Consider the following 21,037-nt stretch of genomic DNA (forward strand, 5'->3'; position numbering starts at 1 on the left):
TGGTGGTCTTGAGACTATTGTTAACAGAAAAAGCCAGAACTGAAAAAATAAATAAATAAACAAATAACAGACTGGAGACGGCGTGAACACAGACTTTATTTACTTCCTTGTTCCCCAGCCAGCTCGCTTTCTGATTGGCTACATTCCGTACCACGTCACCATCCACACAGTCACAATGCAGGAGTTGCCGACGTTCCTCAGAAATCAGCTCTGAAATATTGAACATGTTCAATATTCCCAACTGTCGGCTACAACCGGTTCAGAGTGGATTATCATGACAAATTGGCTCATAACACATCACAGACCAAATGATAACTTCCTGGAGCGCAGCAGCCGGTAAGACAGAAATTAACAAGCTAGTTATAGGGTTCTTTGTAGGAGACATGCTCCCCTGTCGACTATTGAATTGCCCAGATTTAGAGAAATACTAGATAAAATGATTATGAGACAAGTGTGACCGTTTCTTCCCACAGACAGCGATGTTGTTCTTGTGGTTTTAAAGCCATTTTGTTCACAAAATACAGTAAACACTCTGCAGACAGGCAGTGATGATTCGTTTGTCCATGTCTACACGGTGAATTAAGTAATGGTAAAGTAATAAGTAGTGGCGTTACTTTTCAAATGCAGTAACTAGTAAAGTAATTTCATTACAATTTATAGAAGTAATGAGTAACTAGTAACTAACTACTCTTTTAGAGTAAATTCCCCTAACACTGGATTTAACAATACGAAACAACAATTATGAAGTACAAACTGCGAGAGTACAAACAAGTACCACTGATGATGGTACAACAGGAGTAGTCTTCAGGCAAGCTTCAAATGTCATTGAAGGTACATTCAGGATGCTTCTTTTGGTAAACGCAGCATTCAGAACTCAATCAAGCAAGTTTAAGATAGAATTAAGAGTGAGTGTTAAACAAAGAAGAAAGCAGTGTTTAGTTCAAGGGTCTTTTTGTTTTTGTTTTTTACATAATTTTCACAGATATCTACATCCCATAGAAGAAAGTCTGTCTATCCTTCTTTTGCAAAAGTTTTGTTTTTCTTTATTTTAAAACTTGAAAATAGAAATAAAAACGTGGTTCTTCAAAAATGACGACATATTTCCTATAGTGGATATTTATCAAAAATTATAAGTTGTGTTTTTTTTTAAATCTTTCGTAACATTTGTGACTCTAAACAAGTTTTATTTAGCTGGGCTGAGGGAAAAATGACTCTGTGGATTGGAAAGGTTGCAGACCCCTGGTTTAGTTATTGCACAAGCCTGTGAGACGCTACTACCTGACCTCATTTAGACCCATTCTAGCTGAAATACACCTCTTTTTACTGCTCAATGTGCAACAAAATAACACGTTTTTACACTTCAGGGGAATCATTTTAATCATTAATCTTCACAGAATGTGTCAGGTTAGAAATATAGCTTAAACAATGAATGACAGATGCACATTTAATCTGCTTAAAATTAAGCTACATGTGTTCTCATAAAGCTGGAGATGCATCTGTTTTCTGTCTTCCATCAGGAAAGTAATAAACAGTTGCTATAGCAACAGCATCAAGGAAACAGATATTGGTTCAAGTGATAGCTTTAATAAAAAGTGGAATGACTTCTGTTACTTGTGACGCCAAAAGTTTTTAAAAATGTGAAATTTAAATTTGAGCCAGACAGAACTTTTCTTTTCTCTCTCTTTCTGTGGCTTATCATACCTGGAAGTTATTCTACAAACTTTATGTAAACCAAAACTATAAATGTATTTGTTCTGTGCAGGAGAAATTTAACACACACAAGTTGTATATAAGAGCAAAGTAGCAACAAATGAGAACTGTATCTAGTTCTGGCATTCATTTTTGTTTTAGTACAGGCTCAAAACAAAGCAGAGAGTTTTAAAAAAAATTGCTTTTCATGTCCAGAGCAGATAGAAATTTGTCATCTTTGCTGATTCTTTGCCTGCCTGCTGACTCCCCGACTTCCGCTGAGTCTGGACTCGACCTGCTGATGGTCGATGGACTTTAATGGATGGAGCATTGCTGCATCTCTCACAGATGACATCATGGATTCAGGCTATTTTAAAACTGACTGCAGTGACCCTAGGAATGAGGAGGGGTTGCCCTATCCTCTTCCTCTCCTCCCTCCATCCTTCACCGCCTTTTCATGCTACTTTTAGCCTGTCATCTTTTCAGCTCTTTTTGTCTCTTTCTTAACTCTCTTTAATGAAGAAATAAACTTTCCAGCCGTGTTACAGTATTTAAAAACTAATCATAGTTTGCAGCAAAATGTTTTGGGAAATCTTGTTTTTCGGCTTAGAAAATCAATATGAATTTAATCTCTGTGTGTGTACAGCACACTCTGACATAACACTTTTTCCTGAATTTTAATTCTAATACTACTACGTTTTTTGCATGTTTCCATGTGAATGTGGTAGTGGCTATATCAGGAGAGTGAAACTCATTCTAGTTCAGGACCCACATTCAGTCCAATCTGGTCTCCAGTGGTTCGGACCCGTAAAATAACAGCTTAATAACCTCTAAATAATACAAACCCAACATTTTCCCTTTGTTTTAGCACAGAGAAGTACAAATACATTATCAAGATTTTTGCTTTTAATGAACTGTCCTTTTAGAAAACGTTGTGAACAACCTGAATTATATATATATATATACACACACACTGTATATCACAGGGGATCTATAAACTCAGCAAATGTTTAATTCCAGTTATCTGGAAGTAAATGTGCAGTACTTCACATTATGATCAGAGTTTGTTAAAATGTACATACATTGTAGTAGTAGTAATCCTGACCACCTGAACTGACCCACCTCATAATACAAACTGAAGTCTGAGAAATGTTGAAAACATAGAACAAGTTATCGTCTTGCCTTGGAAATGTTTTACATTTAAACATAAAAAATTAAACCTCAGCAGGACTAATTCGATTGTCACAGTTATTTATATTAAGATATTTTAAAAACAGTTATTTATTAATATATTTAAACAGATATATATTACTGCCAGACTAGACCTTATGACAGGCCAGTTTTGGCCCACAGGCCATATGTTTGATACCTCCATTCATTTATATAAGACTCATTCCTATTACATATTTAAGACTTATAAAAGAGAAACCTGCAGATACAGACTTTCTTTTACACAACGTTTTAGTTTTTCTTTTGGGAAAATAAAGCTGGATAAAATATACTGATTGGAACCCAGTCTGAATCATGAGAGAGAGAGAGAGAGAGAGAGAGAGAGAGAGAGAGAGGCCAGCCAGGCACTGAGACCCAGGGGCCTTCCTCCTGATGCCCTACGGGAGTGCAGCAGGATTGAATGACAATAAACTGGATGAGATACCGGATGTGCCGAATCTGACCCCAACGGAAAGACTGAAATAGACACTGCAGACCAGCAAGTCCAGGCAGGGAGGGAAGGAAAGAGGAAGGGAAGAAGCAGTGAATGAGTGAGACATGGACGATGCTAACAATGATTAAAAATAAATAAAGTCGTGGTGACCATCCGGACCATTTGTTTATAGGTTCAAACTTGGCCGAGTTGTGTCTTGAGTTATAATTGCAGCACTCAAACTGGTTCTCATGTTGAACTAGTTGTTTCTACACACTGAAACCCAGAAACTGCTCCAGAGATGAAGAGACAGCATGTAACCTCTGCAGCGTTCCCAGCTGACAGGTAGTGGACAAAATGAACAGACTGCACAAACTTTTCGTTCAAACTGACAAAGGTATTTGTAACCTTTCTTAACTCAGTCATGGTGGGATTACAGTTCCAGCAGATCATAACTGTAAATGATTTGCAGTTGTAACATGTTATGATGGGCCTGTGAAGAATTGATGATGCCAAAAATGTTAACTGCATATCATAAAGATTTTATTAGCATTTGTAGTGATACAAGTTTAGCAACAATTTTTCTGAACAGCTGGAACAACCTAAAATCTACATGCAAAGAGAGGGAAGTAACAAAAATGGATGTCGAAACTAGCTAACTAGTGTCAGTTTCTTTTTAAAAAAACACAGATAGGGTCTAAAAAGAAAAGAAATATGTACATTTGACATATTTCCTCAAGAATCACCTTAAACGAACAGCCTCAAAATGTAACACTATACACACACAACACAAACTAAAATGTGCATATTTAAACAGTCTACATTAAAGACTATATAGTGCTTTCACCTTCTGAGCTCTCAGACATAAATAATGAAAAGCTGGTCCGATAGCAGAAGAAGCTAAGAATGGATCTCCACAGGTACTGGATGAAGACACAAAGTCCTTCAGTGAAGGGCTGGTGGTTAAGAGGAAGCAGAAAGTGGCTAAACAAACTGAAAAGCTAACATAACCAGGTTTTCTCTTTCTAGAAATCCTTCTAGATAGCCTCTGTCTACATATACCCCCTCCTGTTTCCCCTGGTTCAAACAACTTTTCTAAAATTGCTAGGTCATCATTATGTACATTTTTGGTACGTAATGAAGTAAAAAAGAAATAGACTGACTATAGATGACTGTCTGCTCCTCCCTCTAACCTTCATACTCGATCCATTTTACTTGTTTAGACTAACACAGGAGAATATCATACTCCAGTTAGCATTTACTGACTGGAAATGTGCAGTTGTTGAGCAATTCCCTGTATGTCTGGGAGTGACAGCAGAGGAGCACCCTGTGCACCGAACACTGACTCTAGATCTAACATCAGTGTGTATCCCAAATGGTGAAGAGAATGTGATGAATGGAAGAGGACTCCATCCAATTAGCTTAGAAGGGACAATGCTTCCTTAATCCTAACTTTAATACATTAAATAAACCACTTTGTCTTTAGCAAAGAGTTTTCAAAGACAAATCTGACTCATGTGTTTTAGGCTGACTGGTCCATATGACTCAATAAATGAAGATTAGTTGCCAAATGACTTACAAGTCAGTGCAGCACACCTTCAGTCAGTGCTGCTGCTTTGATGAATGAATGTTCAAAGCCTCGGGGACCCCCTGTGCTCTTTGGAAGTCCCCCACTGATCATGAGTTGAGAAAGAAAAAAAAGACTCATTATAAAGTGCAATTTAAATAGTGGATTGTGTTTTATAGATTAAAAGCTGAATTGAATCTAGTCAGATTTTGCTGTTTAGGTTATCATCAGATAAGAATTACTGAAAGATTTGCTTTTTCTTTTTTTTCTTTTTTTTTTTTTTTGTTAAGGGAATTTAATCTGAAACTCTGCCTTGGATCAGACTATGAGTTCAGCCTAAGTTCCTTCTCTACCTGGGCTGGTGCATGAATTTGTCTGATTAACTAGAGCTGCTGTATCTTAGAGGTCCAAAGTGAAAGTGCTCTGCAGAAGTTAAACTTTCTTCAGGTCTTAGATTATTGGTATTGTTTTCTTTGACCTGTTTCAGCTGCATATTCACGCTGCTTCATCTGTAGTAACACATGTTAAATCTTATTGCATTTACAACTGACCTTTTTCTTTATATAGTTGGACAACAGTGGACATGGGAGCTTTGGCATGCAAACAAGTCAAGCTAAAATTTATTGAGGTTAAGGAAAGATTTTGGTTATTGTTTTAAAAAATATTCTGGCCAGAGATGAGCTCACACAACTCCATACTGCTGAATTCAGATAGCTCATCAACACTACCGTTTTACTGTGACTCTACATGATATACAGTATGAATACTGAAGCACCATGTTTCAGTTTATACTTGTAATTTGTTCAAGTTTTTAAGCAATGACTCTGAAAGCTGCATGTTCATTTTCAATTAATGCTGCCAATGTGCTATCATAGTAGTTATATTAAACTTTAAGAGATGTTTAATGGCGGTGAAATAAAGTAGGGCTAATTAAAAAGTACTTTTCTCCATTGAGCCTCTGGGTAGGAAATTGTTTTTCTTTGAAACTGTGTTCATGATGATGAAGATTAAGAAGTTTGGCTTTTTCAAATTAGAGTTTGGCAGCAATTGAAGTAAATCACTGAGACTTAAGATGAGTACTTACCTTCTTAGTTTCCATGATTTCCTTGAACACCAGGAGATTTATGCTAAAACTGAGGGACCTCAATTTCTGCATTATACAAACTGTAAAGTTTGGGTAGTGATTATTAATCACTAGAGCGCTAAAACATTGGACAGGTCGTCAGTCCATCGCAGGGTGTTTAAAGAATATATGAGTAAAAATAGAAAATTCCAATAACAAAAGAATTAAAAGGCAAAATTTTTAACGGGGTTAGAAAGATAAAATTTTAAGAAAGAAATAAAAAAAACACATATAAGGCAAAACTAAGTTTTTTTGGTGGTGATAGGCCATAAAATTTAAAGCATCAATACAAGACAAACGTTATAATCAGAAAAACTCATAAAAATACAATGAATTTTAAAACATAATATTAAATGTGAAGCTAACCTCTCTGGCTCCTGGATGAAAGTCCTGTAACTTAAACCACCACCACCCCTCTAACCTCCTAATGTGGGCAACTTGTGAGGTTTTATTTTAGTCACATGACTTGAACACAAGCCAATATAAATTAGTAGGGTAATAATCCATGGCGTTACTAACTGAAAAAGACTGGACCAATATAACTTTTCCCCATCTTGTTATATGAATAATTCATGTTTGATAAATTAAAATAAAATAGTTTATTTTCAGTCAAATTAAGTTAAACCCTAAATTCAAAACAAGCACAGTTGAACAAAGTGCTGAACACGTTATTGGAAGTTCTTATATGATTAAAAAGCAAAATTTTTAAGGAACAAAAAACACATTTAAGACAAAACTAGGCATTTTTCCGGTTATGCAGCCATAAAATTTGGATTAGAAATACAAGAAAAATATTAAAATCATGAAAATGTAGAAAAATACAATGTATTTTAAAACATGACAATGACGGATGTGAAGCTGACCTCTGTATATAACTTAAACTGCCACCACCTCCTAATGTGGGCCACTTGTGACGTTAAATTTTAGTCACATTTCTTAAATATAAACTAATATAAATTAGTAAGGAAATAATATCTCATGGTTTTACAAAGTAAAACACACAGCAAAAACTTTTCAACAAACCCAACTTTTCCCCAGTGTGTTTCAGGGAAAATGTGTTTTGGTAAATTAGAATATAATCCTTTCTTTTCAGTCAAATGTAGTTTAACTTCAAGGCAAACTCAAATGAAAGATATTCAAAACAAGCACAGCTTACAAAAATACTGAACACAATATTAACACAAATAAATATAGTAAAATCAAAACAAGTTTGTAGTTTTGTACTTCTTCAGAGCTGTAGGGGTTCTTCACTCCACACGCTCTTCCTTTCCTCATTCATTCATATACGTCATATTCCTCTACTGTCCCCTCCCTTCCAACCATCTATCACTAGTCAATCTCTTTGCTTCTGTCATCCCCACTTTCTTTCACTCCCTCCCATCAGTCCATCCCATCAAATTCTCATCCACCCCCAACCCCCACCCCACTCTTACCCCAGCGGAGATGGATATTGACATTCCACATCCGACCTTGAGGACAATCAATTGCAACCCCACATGTCCCCATCACAGCTTTCCACAAACTGTGCAAACACACAATGACTTTTCAGAACTATTTTCTCTCTCTAGTTGGGACGTTTCAGAAATCCCTCTGCTTACAGATCCCTGCAGATCCGGAGACACGATGTCAAGATGACTTAAATTCAGCTTAAGAGAAACGTGGATATGCCTGTCCACCTCAGCAGATAAATGACTTTCTTTTTTCAGGAAACACACAAGGAGCAAAAATGATCAGTGACGACTGAGATAACAGGCCACATAATGAAGACCTGCCAAAAGTTGAAGACTTAAAGAGTTTTTATACTGGTTTCCCCTCCAGAAAACCAGTGAGAAATGACAGCTTTAAGCTGGACTAACCAGCTGTGTAGCGAAGACTTTTTAAATTCTTATTTTACCAGAAAGACTTTGTTCACTCCAAAAGGAAACAGGAGGAAGGTGTAAGCTGCCTTTCATCTACTGACAAATATCCAGTTTTTTTTCTTTTTAATTGTTAATAGAACCGTTGAGATGAAAATCAATCTCAGCTTAATCCTGTGAGGAATATGAAAGACAGTTAGTGGCTTGTTTTTATTCCAACGGAAGCAGATGGAGCAGACTAGTGCCCATCTGCCAGCCGCTTATTCACCAAAGCAGGAAATCGTTTTGCATTTTTGACATCAAACACTAAAATAGTAAATCCAAATATTAATTCAACAATAGCGTACCACTGAAAGGAAGCAGAGTTTTATATTATTATAACTGTTGGTGATCCAGCTCATAAGTGTAAGCGGTGAAAACTCTGGACTTTGCAGCTGCTGCAAAAATAATAAGTACAAAACTTGGGACAGAAACCATTTTTCAAGATGCTGAGTGTGAAATATCCTATTAGGACGCTGTTTTTCCAAGGTCATGGCAATCATCAATAGTTCATCAGCAGATCGAATGGCGACAGGATGAATTTATGCTTACCTCTGACTGGTGGGAGATCCATTTTGTGGCGTGTCCTGGATGTCACGATGTGTGTGTGTGTGTGCACGTCTCTGCAAATCTCTGCAGTGTGGCTGAGTTTTTGTCTGTTTGTTTAAAACTGACTTGATGTTGATAAAACACACTGTAGTTTCATGAAATTCCTGGAGTCCTGTGGTCTGAAGGGTGTGTGTTTGAGGGTAGTGAGGATGCTCTGCCTCTGTGTGACGCGCCCTCCTCCTTATCCTCCTCCTTTTCCCAGAGCTCTTCCCGGAGCACTCTGATCCCGGTGTTTCCTCTTCAGGTCACCTCCTCCTCTACCTCCCTCAAAAACCAGTCCTTTTATGCACGCTGACAGAAGAGCTCTTCTCCCTCCTTCCAAGTTAGAAAGACATTCAAGTTGGAGGAGATGCTTCTGTTGTTAGAAATCCAGTCAAAAATAATGACAGTTCTGAGTTTGCTTGGTTGTTTATCTGTAGTTTACAAAGAGTCCCCAGATGCAGGAGGAAGAAGTGGAAGTATCTCCACGCAGGACGAGGCGATGATGAAAAAGAAAGAGAACAGCCACTGAAATCAAAGAGGAGTGTGGAATCAGATGGACAGCTGAATGTTAATAAAAAATTATTTTGTTCCCTCCTTTTGTAGTTTCCTCTCCTCTCTCTGAGAGATGAATGACTGAGAGCTGCACGCTCTCTCTCTCTCTCATACACTCCAGTTGCCCCTCCTTCTCTCTTCCTCTCTCTAACTCCTCCCTCTTCCATCAGTTCAGCTGTTGGAGCTTGACAGGGCACAACTCTGACTTTTAGACATGAAACATATCATCTTAGACACACTCAGTATGATTAAAAAGATGCAGTTGGATCTGTTTAATTTTTTGTTTGTTATATTAGTCGTGTGGTCAGTGGTTTTTATCCAGTGTCAGAAGCAACACTGGATTATTGGCTGGTTTTCCTGTACAGAGAAATGATGTGACATTCTTTTAGAAAAGAATTAGCTGAAAAAAGTGTCTTTGTGAAACAACCAACTGAAGGTTTCATTTTAGGGCAACAACCAAAAAGCATCTCTGAACACACAACACATGCAACCTTGAAGCAGATGGGCTACAGCTGCAGAAGACCACACCAGGTGCCTCCTGTCAACTAAGAACAGAAAACTGAGGCTACAATTCACACAGGGTGTGTCTCAATAATCACACTCGCCCTATTCCGAACACTATGTTTAAGTGCATAGTGCATTCACACTGAAATTTAAGCAAAAACTCAGTAAACTACCAGGATGCTGCCCTAAAATCAACCAAAAATCAAGTGTGAAATGATGGACACTACGCGCAAGAAACAGACGCCATTTTGCTGACATAATGAAATAGGAGGGAATTTCGACCAGTTTTCCAGAGCTGAATAAAGGCGGCCAACGAGTCAGCAGTACCCATATAGATGGAGACTATTTTGTACAGATGCTAGTATGAAGTTATTCGATCATAATTCTAATGTAGACAACAGCATGCTACCTATCTATTCTATCCCTCGAGACAGTTATGGACAGAACATTTGTTGGAGGTTATATCGGCTCGGTAGAGTTATGTTAGCAGTTTTGTAGCCGGGTCACGGACGTAGATAAGTTATATGTTTTACAAATGATGAATGCTATAAGTTCTGTACGTTCATTCATTGTTGTTGAACCTCCAGACAAAGCATTGCAGTGTCTATGGCATAAACTAAATTATCCTTGATCTGAAATTTGATTTGAAAGCAAATCTGAATTGCCCAGACTGAGCTGAATAAAAGAGATATATGACGTATAGGTAGCTTTTACAATGATAAAAACATTGTTTGATTAATAAAACTGTAAACTGCAGTAGTATGATTACTGTTAATGTGTTATTTATTTTTTTTAAGTTATATTGAGATATTTTAAATGTTGCAGGGACAGATGAGGACACCAGGACCCTTATTTACCAATCCCTTGTTATTTACTGGGAAGAGGCATGCCAGTGTTGAAGCTTACAAGTAAGCATAAATATATGCATAATTGTTTACATTAGGTCCTGAATAATTTCAAATGAATGTGGGCAGATCATAATTTTTAGGCAGTTATAGGCTGAACACAATTGCAAAATCTTGTAATATAGCATACTTTAAATTGCATTTTTTTTCTGTTCTTGGCAGATATAACTAAGGTTGTATTTATATTGTACGTCACTTTAAATAAAAGAGACTGCAAAGTACCCATAAAGTACATATAAACATAAATAATGTGACATATGACCTGCCAGTGTGTGATTGCTGCAGGCCGTTGTGACCATCAAAGTACTGTGCCAGCAGTGGCACTGAGGCATTTATGTGGCAGTACTGTGTCTTTGAATTGCACTTTATACTAATAGGTATGGGGGAGACATGCAAAAAAACACAAATGTGTGTGCTTATGGTGCTTTCTATTGTTATCAACTAAGGTAAACTAAAACAGTGTAGGCCACGGCACTGTTACGTAAATGAGGTCCTTAAAAGGCAGTTAATAGAACAACATATGATGACATGCAAAAACGTATGTGAACTTTATTTTGGGCAAGGTGGGCAACCGCCCAGGGCCCAATCTATTTGGGGGCGCACGAGTGGCCTCAAAAAAAAAAAAAAAAAAAAATCACCAGTTTTCTAGACTAATACAGCTCATTTCCACGTCAAGTTAAGACTGCTGAGAGTCATGTATACAGGTTGTGTGTGTGTCAGAAGAAAATCCAGGGGGGAGACAGGCGGGGGATCAACTCGCAACTGCAGAGGGTGTGAGCAGGCTGAGTCTCACTCTCAGAGGAAAAGCAAGGAGGAGCCTGATCCTCTGGGTGTTTGACGGACAGAAAAGGTGATGATGTGAAGTCAAGGGTGTAACACGAACAAAAGACCAAAGAAACCATCAGGTGCCTGGAAAAATAAGGAAAAGAAAAAGAGGAGAAACGCTCAAAAGATAAAGGTATGCAGGTCTCTATGAGTGACGTTAATTGTGCATGTAATGAAACAGTAGCCTATACACTATTTATCCTCTTGCTAATATGTTGCTACTTAGCTACAGAAGACAACTGTATTTGGTTTTTAGTTTTACTTAAGCAACTATTAAAATTTGAGGCATGAAGTCATGCAGTTAATTTTACCAATAGGCTAATTTGTGTTTGCTACACAACAAGTGCAAGTTCACATGGGCCTATTAGTCTAAAAAGTTGGTAAACAATAGGACGTCCTGACTGTGGAATTTTTAATGCTATACATGACATTGACATGACATTTGTAAGCTTAATGTGATATAGCTTTTTTGAATAACCATCTACCTCTGCAGCCACATCTTTGCAGGACTTGTCAGGTGTGTGTGCCAGGTGTAAACTGGGGTGAAAGACCCAGGTTGAAAAATCTGCCCAGGGCACAAAACTAGCCATGATTGCCTCTGTGTAGGAGGGTAATAAACATTAAAATAAATAAGAATATGTTTCAACTCATGTTCAGCCAATAGGAGGAGGATCCTGCATTGGCGTTGGATGCAACATAGTTTACAGGTGGGGTTAAGTAAAGAGTAAACAAAAGAGAGTAAAATCAAGAGTTGGAATTAATTCTGAAAATTAAAACAGGCAGAAAAATCACCGTCAAATGCTAGTACATCACTACAGATAACTGCAACGCGTCAGTGTTCCATTTGGGTCAGCACTTACCCACAATAGTGTGGACTACAGAAGAAGTGCTTAGTGTGCACTACGCACTACTTTCCAGTGTATTCACGATACTCACAATGAGACACAGTCACAGACTCACCAAAACTGGACAACAGAAGATAGAAAAATGTCTCCTGGTCTGATTAGTCTCTATTTCAGCTCCGCATTCAGATAGTAGGCTTAGAGTTTGGTGGAAAAATCATGAAATCATGGCTCCATCCTGCCTTGAATCAATGCTTCAGGCTGCTGGTGGTGTAATGGTATGGGGTATATTTTCTTGGCCCAGTTTAGGCCCTTAGTACCAATGTGACATGGCCAGTACAGTCTACCTGAGTGATTTTGGACATATTAGCTATGTTTATTCATTCATTCTCTGTACCGCTTAGTCCATTACAGGTTATGAGTAAGCTGGAGCCTATCACAGCATTTTAGCAGGTGAGAGGCAGGGTACTCCCTGGATAGGTCACCAGTCCATCACAGGGCCAACACAGATACTCCTAGGAAGAATTTAGAGTGACCAGTTAACATGCATGTCTTTGGACAGTGGGAGGAAGCCGGAGAACCCACGCATACACGGGGAGAACATGCAAACTCCACACATAAAAGCCACCAGGCAAGACCCAGCCCCAGCCGAGGCTCGAACCAGCAGCCTAGCTATGTTTATACGCACAAAATTTCTTCAGTCAGGTACACAATTCCAATCAGACCTGTTCTGTTTACATAGACACTAAAAAAGTTTCTAATGTAAACAACTGCAGCTGCTTGTGCATATTTATTGCCCTCTTCTGATTTCAGCTGCTACCCCATTAAAAACTTTAGTTTTTTTTTTGTTTTTGTTTTTGTTTTATTTTTAAGAATTCAAGCAATTACATTATATTGACATACGGCTGACAGAACGGGCATGCACAGTAATGAATCATTTCTAATCCAAATACTCATGTCCATGCAAACATTGAGTTCACTGGACTCCAATGGCCTCCACAGTCACCAGATCTCAGTCCAGTAGAACAGCTTTGGGATGTGGTGGAACGGTGGAAGCAACTGTGTAATGCTACCATGTCAATATAGAGCAATACTTCGGAGGAATGTTTCCAACACCTTGTTGAATTTATGACACTAAGAATTAAAGCAGTTCTGCAGGAAAAGGGGGTCTAACCCTTTACACAATGAGTGTTTTTTTTTTTAAATTGTGCTGTGTCTTGGGGATGAGATGCTACAAGAGTCAGTTTTGCTGACACAGATCTGTGTGGAACCAATTTTTTCTGCTGACTATAGAGCAAACACCAACCAGCGAGTGTGTCTTTTGTATTATGTAAATACAGACGTCATCATCCTCCTCTGCCTTCTTGTTGTAGAGCTTTTATAAAGCTGCTGTTACGGACTATTTCATTATTTATTACCTTATTTAGATTTTAAAATTTTAGAGGCCCCAGCAGTGAGCGTAGTGACAGAGAAATAAGCTCAGGAGAAAATCTGAATTCATGCATTCATTCAGTAAAGACAAGTGACATCACTGGCTGAACATGCTGAATATGCTGCATGACTGCAATATGAACCTCTGCTTTGTGTGTGAGAGGATGCTCATTCATGTGGGTGGATTTCTACCTTCTTCTGTCTTTTTTTTTTTTTTCTTGGTCCATGCCCTTACTCAGCAAGATCTGGGCTATACATGATGTGCAGGCATACAAGCACACACACACAGACACACACACGCACCCACACACACATTATTGTAACTAGACACTGGTCCCTAATGGGGTTGAGGGGGAGCTCTGTTTCCTGTTGAGGAAAGTATCTGAGATGAAACAAACTGCTGATAGAGAGACACTGAAATGGAGGAAAGACAGAGACAATGAGATTATCTAAAAGAAACCAAATCTACCTTCACTAAAGATGATCCTTTTTTTCCCATATGAAGAATGATGTGTGTTCTTTGAAGTAAAGAAAAGAAAATATATGCTTATTCAGAAAAAAGAAAATGTTAGAAAATCCAGATTATTCATTTTAAATTGGTTTGATCTTAGCAAAATAAAGAACTGGTGCAAACAAATACATCCTCCTTTGATTTCCACAGATAAACACAAGTATCACCTGGGAATGTTTTTGATCAAAGGTACCACAAGGAACCATCACATGACAATAGCAGAGCTAGACTTTTATACATGGGGGGTCCAACGGGTGCAGAAGACTTTATCGAGGGGGGTCATATAGTAATAAAGGAAGTGATTGTATTCTTTTTCTAACATACACTCACATCCACTGCTGTGATATCTGTGGACACATTAGAGAGACATGAGAATAAAACATCTTAATTAGAAATTAGAAATTTTTGCAACAAGTTAAAAAAGATCCATAGAATGGTAAGTTGGTTGTTTGGGGGTGCAGTGTGTGGAGCTTGATGTAGGGGGATCCGTTTTGGTTTATCACCGTCTGGCAATGGTGGTAGACTGGATCCTTGTGTATCTAGCTCCACGTTGGGAGCTGTTGGGATGCTGATACTGGGGCTGTGGTCTGTTTTGCCCTGATCTGTGTCCTTCCGCTTTACAAAAAGTCAGAAATATCACTCTTTCTCTTCCTTTTTATATCTTCTTAAACAAAATCAGACTGGTTACAGGATTCTCCACATTTTCATGCTGTAGCTACTTTAAAATCAACTAAATCAACTAGCAGCCTTGCTAGTTTTCTATTTAAATTAAACAGGATCATGTAGCACTAGCTTAGCAGCGCCAAATAACATGGATACTGAGGTACTCTTTGAGCATTTATGTAGTTTATTTTCAGCTCCAGTCTGCAAATTTTGATTAGCTGAGTGGATTTTAATCCCTACATGCACTCACTGGTAACTAAACATGACAAGGTTTCTCCACATTATCTTAAAACTAATCTACTACTAGCATAACTAGATTAGCTCTGGTATGTAGTTTCATGCTTACTTCAGGTTAATGGCCATAACGTGAGTAGTTGTATTTGGACAGAGACAAAATCTGTCATAGAAATGTGCAGCCAAATGCCAACATTTTTAAAGGATAATTCAATAGAAAAGTACTTTAATATTTACTTTAAACTAGTGTAATGATATTGGCGATTCATGCAGGTCTGGAAAGATGTTTCCGTCCTTCTCCAGTGACCTGTCAGTCACCTGAGGTGGCACCTGGAGTTTCCAATCAGATTTCAGAGATGACCAGCATCACCATGGCCACCCCTCTAGCTCCAACCTTACCATACAACTGTTCAACATTCATCAAAGTCTTAAATTACTGAATTATTAATTATTTTAAAGAAAAAAGAAATTTCAGCACATGAAGTGAGTACCAACTCAAAAACTCAAAGCCCCATGTGACAGCTGCATTTTGGTTGATTTTTTCCCCTTAGAAAAGGAGAGAAAGCGACACAGTCAACATCAGACTGACTTTTACTAGTTGGAAAAACTCAGAGGAGAGACAAGATGAAGCTGGAGGCTGAATATTACATGAAAAAATCTGACAAAGTTCAGTAGTGGAGCTTTAAAATTCTCTGGACTAGAGCCTCCTGTACAGAGGGGACCATGAGATGTGGGCAGTACAGAAGATCTTTTGCTCTTTGTAGTTTCTATGACAAAGATTGTTTATTTTTTATAGTGAAATATTCATTCTTCCTCTTCACTCTTATTTCCCTTAAAATTGAGCCACATTTAGAATGAAACTGCATTTGTGGGATGATCAGCAGATTAGAGTATGTGGGTTGTGTCCATGAACAAGCTCAAAACAAGAGTCAATGGCAGAATAACATTTGGCAGAGAAGATCTGGCAAGTTTTTCAGTCCTGCCAAGCTGTAGTCTTGGCTAGCATATTCCTCCAGATTAGGCTGGGAAACCTTAAAACTTAATAAATACATGGTTTAAGATTTTAAAGAGTTGTTTCAGGAGTAGAAAATTAAACATTCATGGTTATGAAGCAGCAGAGATGAGGAAGAGACATGAAGAGATGTTCTGGGTCATGAAAGGATCAATGACAAATGGCCTGGTTTACAGCATACAGCTGACAAAGTCATTCATTTCTGCCGGCACTCCGCTCTGCATACACTCTGTGTGTATGTGTGTGTGTGTGTTTGTGTGTCTGTGTGTAATGCGTCATTGCTCTTCAGTAGCAAACGTGTGCTGGATGTGAAGTAGGCGTCCCACCCATGAAGCATGTGGGTGTCAACTTACCAGCACATAACAGTGTATTTGTCATGTGAGCAAACGTGCAGTTCTTTCACTCGATGCTCTTATCTGAGTGCATGAACAGTTTGACAGGAAGTAAGACAAGAAGTTCTCCCCTTTTCATGCTTTCTGAAGTTGGTCTAACTACCCTGACGACATATTTGAACCAATGTGAAATGATTGATGAGCCATGTTAACCAGATTTGGCTAACATCTTTTTTAAGGTAATGGTCTGTTGTAGTACCTCAGACGGAAGAACAGGGCTGTCATTGTGTTCTTTCCATGGTTTCTGAAGCTAAGAAACCACAGAATCAGTTTGAATCAGCATGGGATTAAAAAAAAAAAAAGAAATAGCACAAACACGTCATACATCTTGTCGAGCACAGTGGTGAAGAGACGATGATCTGGGATTGTTTTGCCATCACTGATCAACCTATGATCTCCTCTGGATGCTAAAGTATTCTAGAGTCACATGTGAGTCCATGTGACAGCTAAGATTAGCTGAAACTGGCTCATGCAACAGGACAATTGGCCTCATTCACCAATATCTTCTAAAATTTGTTCTTTAGTTGTATTTAATTGAGGTTGAAGGAAGGGATCTGACGAGAGTGCAGTCTGTTACACTGATGGTTTTAGCAAAGCCAGAAATAGAACCAAATCCCGATTTGACTGCAACTTAGCTTAATTGTCTCCCAGGGAAATTGTAATGTTAGGGCATCATCTGTGATATTTTGCTATTTATTTTAAAATAACATGCTTTGTACATTACAAAAGACATTACAACAATTTTATTATTGCATTTAAGTACAAGGTAGACCCAAAGTCTGTGTGTGCCAAAAAATATTCAGATTTATAAAACCATGCATACACACACAGAAGCAAGCAATTTCCCTTGATCTTGTTTTACTAGGCAACTCTTGTGTTATGTGGTAGCTTTAAGAGTCTTGCCTAAGGACCCAGAGGATAATATACACCACATATCCCCATGATGTTAAACACTCTATGCAAGATTCATACTCGGGTCTCACATATGTGGATGCCTTGCCAATTGAGCTATACTACACGTTATTTATATAATAATTGTAGCACATTTAAAGTGTAACTACACCCACTACTTTTTGGCAAGATGCAGAGTGAGATTCATAAAGAACCTATGCCAAAAAAGCGGTATTCAAGGTGGAAGACTTTTTCCCTCCTGAATCTTCTCAGCTACACATGAACAAGGTGGCCCTGAACCGTATCAGTCTGAGCCGTTAGTGCTGTTACTCTGGCCTATCAGCAGCTCCAGCAGCTCTGGAAAGCTGTGGAGACTCGCAGCAGGTTGTGGCAGCTGCAGGAAGTGCCACTGTAAGTTGCCGTTGCTACGATTTCAGCTGCTGACTGTCACCAGATAAGAATCAGCAGGTTAAGAATAAAGTCTGGTGTTGCTTTAACACCCCTTAAAAGCACAAATCTGTCATCTGTCAATGCAGGAAAATTTTACCAGAAATTCTGTGAAAGAATAGAAGTTTGAAACTAGTCTGAAACTAGCAAAATTACACCATATAAGTTCACATCACTTCATATGTGTTGGTGGGCATGGTTTCCTATGCCTGCAAGGCGAGGACCCGTCTGTCTGCATCTGGAGGGAGGGGGCTGTGGGGTTTTTTAAAATTTCTCATGACGTAGAGATGGCTCTACATCATGGAAAACAAAATCAGGTTTTACCCTGTAAAGCAGGCATGTCAAACTGGTCCAGCAAAGGGCCGTGTGGCTGCAGGTTTTTGTTCCAACCAGCCAAGAGCACACAGTTTGACCAATCAGCTGTCTGAAGACTGAGATCAGTTGATTGAATTAGTCAAATCTGGTGTGCTGCTGCTTGGTTGGAACAAAAACCTGCAGCCACACGGCCCTTTGCTGGACCAGTTTGACATGCCTGCTGTAAAGGGTGTTATGAGCCATTTTTTACCCACACAATCCTGTTTTTTAAATAATTTTAAAAAATACAAATTTTATCAACAGTATAGGTGGTTTTCATCAAAATTAAGTAATACTGTGCTGTTTACAGCTCAAAAAACACATTTTTGGGTGCACTACCCCTTTAATACTTGTCTTGGTCTGATGGTGCAAAAGCTGTGAAAAGCATGGTGAGGAGGACACAGGTAATCAGACAAGAGAAGTTCAATGAAGTACCACAAGAAACATGAGACTGACCTGGCTGTTTAGAATGTAAATGAGACACGTTATATTGAAAAATGCCACATGTCAACAAATTACACTTATAAATTATATAAATTACCAACAGTTCAGTGTAGGACTCACCATTAGATTGCAATCATTACAGTAGATAAATGTTTTAGGTGTAACTGCTTCAAGCTGCTCAAATAAATTGCCCTTTGTGGGAATAATGAAGATCTATGGATGTCGTTTAATGGCTGTTTAATGGCTTAATGTATACATCTAACTTGACCATGTAAATATAGTCAGTAACTTTAATACAGGCTGCCGGAGGCCCCTTGATGTTTCCGATCAACAGTTAAGTGTCCCGTACAAACAATTTCATGCTGTTTTATTTATTAGTGATCATTAGAAGAAAATAATGTGTTTCAGTTTCTTTTTTTTCTGTTTTTGCTTTTTTGGTTTGGGGTTTTTTGGTTTTTTTTTTTTTTGGAATGGCATAAGAAATATTCACACGCTCTGTAATGATGCCGACTGGGATGAAAACAATGTTGCTCACCTTTTTCAATGGGACAGGGAGGGTAAAGGTTTTGAGAAGACAGGGCAGCTGCTGGTTCATCTGTTTTCATATGATAAAGGGACAAGGACAATTGATTTAATATAAATATCTTGCTAAACATAGCACTCAATAAATGTTGGTTAACCCTCTGAGGTCTGGTCTTTCCTCTTGACTGCTTTGGTTGTGTGGACTTCAAAATGTTGTAAATTCTCAGCCCTTTGAGCTTTCTGGCTTAACTGCTCAGCTCTGGGTTAGCTATAGACACGTGATCAGCTCAATAAAAAGGCTAAATAGTCCTGGTTTCGTTTTAAAAAAGAATTGCGTCGCTATCATTTTACATTTCAGATATAAATGTACAGGAGTACCTGGCATCATCAATGATTTGATCTCACCATCTCTCATCTTTTTCTCTGTTCTTTTTTAAAAACCAGATTTTCCTTTCTTGCTGTGCTGCATTTTTAGTGACTGATAGGTTTGAACGACTCTGGTTCTTGCAGACCACTGCTGACGAGAGAACTGATGTGCTAAAACAGGACCAAACCATTTCATGCACTTTCACAAGGGTGGTTAGTCAACATCGATATTCATCTTTTGTTTAGTAGTTTAGTGTCAAAAAACAAGTGAAAACCTTTATTTATTTATAGACCTTTAGAGTTAAGCAAGTTAAATATTTTTCTGCTTTTTTGACTGAACATCCACTGCCAGCCAGAATTTGATCCCAAATTTATCTGGTTTATTTGCCATGTACTGAATAAATTTGCACCTTGCCTTGGTGAGAAACAGCTGTTCATAGACTGTGATGCTGGCAGATCACAAGCAATACAGTTCTCAATGCACTTGTTACAGGTGGCAGAGACCAGGGCGAACCTGTCCTCCAGGAGACATGTGCGTCGGGTTTCCTTTTTATCAAAAAACAGAAATTTATAATCTCTGAATTATTTTCTGGACACGGTCCTTGAAAAATTGAAAGCCCCATTTGTCCAACCAGTTTTTTGCTCCCTGTAGTTTTCTTTTTGATGCATAAGACCATGAAGATCATGTGTGCAGAGTTAATTACCATGCTAATTTCACCCAAGTCACCTAGTAGGCACAGTGTGGGATTTGCAGGAATATTGCATTTAAACCATGTTGACATGTCTTCACATACCTAAAGCCAGAACCGACGGACATATAGGCAGGACCACAAGGCATGGCTCGTTTTGTCATTACAATGTGAACATCTATTTCATTATGACAGACCCATCCTGAATGTCCTTTGTCCTGTATAATGAATTCTATGTAGAATTTTGAATTGTATTAGTTGCATATTTGAAGTTTTAGTCTTGATTCTTAATCTTGAATTCTTAGTTTAAACATCTTTGTGACCATTCATTTTGATTAAAGTTACTGGATAAGCCAGCCTCCTATTTTAAAGTTGGATGAGACAGATTGAACCTTCTAGCTTAGTTAATAGTCAATATATTTTTGACATCAAGAATTCTGCTACCCTCATACGTAGCTGCAAGTTTCATTGTTAATGGTATATTTTTTACACATTGTAACGGGGAAGCGGGTTGCGGTAAGGGGAATTAGCTCAGTTAGCTGGATAAAGCTGCCACAAGGTTGACAAACTCACAGCGACAGTGGTACTGAAGATTCCACAGCGCGTGCTCTTTAATAAAAGGACATTCATCAACCATATAAAGCCCGGTTGGATGGCTACTGTCTCATTATACATAAATAAAACAGTGCGACACAACACGTCCGTCACAACGAGGGGGAAAAGAAATTAATAAGAGCTGAACTCCCAAAATGTCCATCTGCAGTCCAAACGTGCGCAAGACGATCTCCTCTCTTCTCAAAGCATCTTCCTGACATCATCATTACTAGACAACCAAAGGTAGTTTTAAAGGGCCGTTCTACTATTACAACTGTTACAACATACTAGATTTAAGCTGGTGGTATTCTAAAAATTTAGTGCTGCTGATTCCATATTGTGAAGTGATAAT

At 38.3% G+C, this 21,037-nt stretch overlaps 1 protein-coding gene and 1 long non-coding RNA gene across 3 annotated transcripts in view; one reads left to right on the forward strand and one right to left on the reverse strand.

The window, feature by feature from the left end:
* LOC121655001 (protein sprouty homolog 3) overlaps positions 1 to 9,107 on the reverse strand; it is a 21,875-nt gene extending 12,768 nt beyond the window's left edge. Inside the window, exon 1 of one of the 2 annotated variants that reach the window (XM_042009425.1) lies at positions 8,469 to 9,107. The gene's annotated coding sequence lies outside the window, so the exon portion shown is untranslated. Of the gene's footprint in view, positions 1 to 4,910; positions 4,984 to 8,468 lie in introns of those variants that run through there. The other variant, XM_042009426.1, reaches the window with a different exon arrangement.
* LOC121655007 lies at positions 666 to 15,292 on the forward strand. Its single transcript, XR_006013060.1, has 3 exons — positions 666 to 676; positions 7,674 to 7,679; positions 15,197 to 15,292. It is a non-coding gene; the product is annotated as an uncharacterized LOC121655007 (long non-coding RNA).
* Positions 15,293 to 21,037: the final 5,745 nt, after the last annotated feature.

The sequence above is a fragment of the Melanotaenia boesemani genome, chromosome 15 (assembly GCF_017639745.1).
Source record: "Melanotaenia boesemani isolate fMelBoe1 chromosome 15, fMelBoe1.pri, whole genome shotgun sequence".
Taxonomy (NCBI): domain Eukaryota; kingdom Metazoa; phylum Chordata; class Actinopteri; order Atheriniformes; family Melanotaeniidae; genus Melanotaenia; species Melanotaenia boesemani.